Source organism: Galeopterus variegatus, unplaced genomic scaffold, assembly GCF_000696425.1.
Source record: "Galeopterus variegatus unplaced genomic scaffold, G_variegatus-3.0.2 Scaffold10337, whole genome shotgun sequence".
Classification (NCBI taxonomy): Eukaryota; Metazoa; Chordata; class Mammalia; order Dermoptera; family Cynocephalidae; genus Galeopterus; species Galeopterus variegatus.
In genome coordinates, this window is record NW_007736448.1 from 9,397 (window position 1) to 10,899 (window position 1,503).

A 1,503-nucleotide genomic window follows, 5' to 3' on the forward strand; every position below is an offset into this window, starting at 1 on the left:
AGTGCCCCAAGAGAGGAAAAGTCCATTCTAATCATGTGCCTGAACCACCCAGACACATCAGCTTACACAATTTGCCAGGCCCAGAAAACATGAAGAAGTGTCCCATGACCTCCCCAATTCTCCCTCTTAAAAACTCTGATGCTGACGTCAAGCAGAAAATGAAGCTAATGAATCAGGGGCTAGAGGCTGGGAGAGGGGAAACAGAAGAACCACATCTCTTTCTCCAATGCAGACCTCTAGCAGGCAGCAAGCCCTAGCAGAGCAGGGCAGATTCACATCAAGCTGAGTCTAGAGGTTTGATCACCTCATGTATATGACACAGTCTAATTATTGAACTGAGACAGTAGCCCATCTGTGATCCAAAATAGTCATGGGCCCAGGAACAAGTAAATATTACTTGCACTGAATAAAATTTCAATGGACAGTGGGAGATAACTTTGCATTTTGATTTAATTCTTTTCCCTGTTATAATTACAAATGGACCAGCACAGAATTTGTCCTCATTTTTCCTCTCTTATCCTCCCTCTCTCCCATCTGCTTTAGGGGCCTTTGTCCAGGATGAAATGTTAACAAGCACCATCCTATCTCTGCAGTTTCCTCAACCTGTGTGTCCCAGGTTGGAAGGATTGCTGGTTAGCAGGGGATCTATGGGGTTTTTACTTTTAAGTTGAATAGTTGTTTAGCCTGTCACAATGGCAGAAGGTTGAGAAGCAATACAAACAATGATTGTTACTTATCATAGATTTTTATTTATAAGAAACTTTGAATAACATGTAAATAAGCAAAGAGCCGAGTTGTCTATATAGCCCGCCTTCTAAAGCATGTTTTTATCTTCCTTCTGACTTAATCTGCAAAGTTATCCACAAATTTCCCAGACTCCTACTATGAGTTTCAAACCTCTGCTGTGCGTGTACACTGTAAATCCTAGAGCAACTTTCTTAACTCTAAGGTTGTCTTTTTTTTTTTCTTTGGTGGCTGGCCAGTACAGGGATTGAACTCTTGAGCTTGATGTTATCAGCACCATACTCTAGCCAACTGTGCAAACCAGCCAGCCCTCTAAGATTATCTTAATATTTTTCTAACAGACTCCAAAATAAGGATGTGTACAGAGCAAAGTAGAGTGGCATATGCTTTACCATTTAATGTCTTAATTTTTTTCACTAGAATTAGAAATTTGTTCTCTCCATCCCCTACTCGAACCCCATTGAACCCCACTCCTCAGCCAAATGAGTTAAGATTTTAACTAAAAATGGCAAGAACAATCCATAAGTGAGAACCTACTCTGACTATATTTCAATTCAGGATGAGCTGGAATGGTCAGAGAGAGGAAGCGTCACCTTTCTCCTGCACAGTGGCACTAGAAAGCAGACTTTCCAAAAGTCTAATTGTCTGGTCTTTCTCAGTACACTCCAGGTGGGCCACTCCTGGCAAAGCCACAGTGTGGAGGTAACCCCGTGGCATCAGTTTCACAAGGAGATTTGAAGGGCAAAAATGATTTGGGTA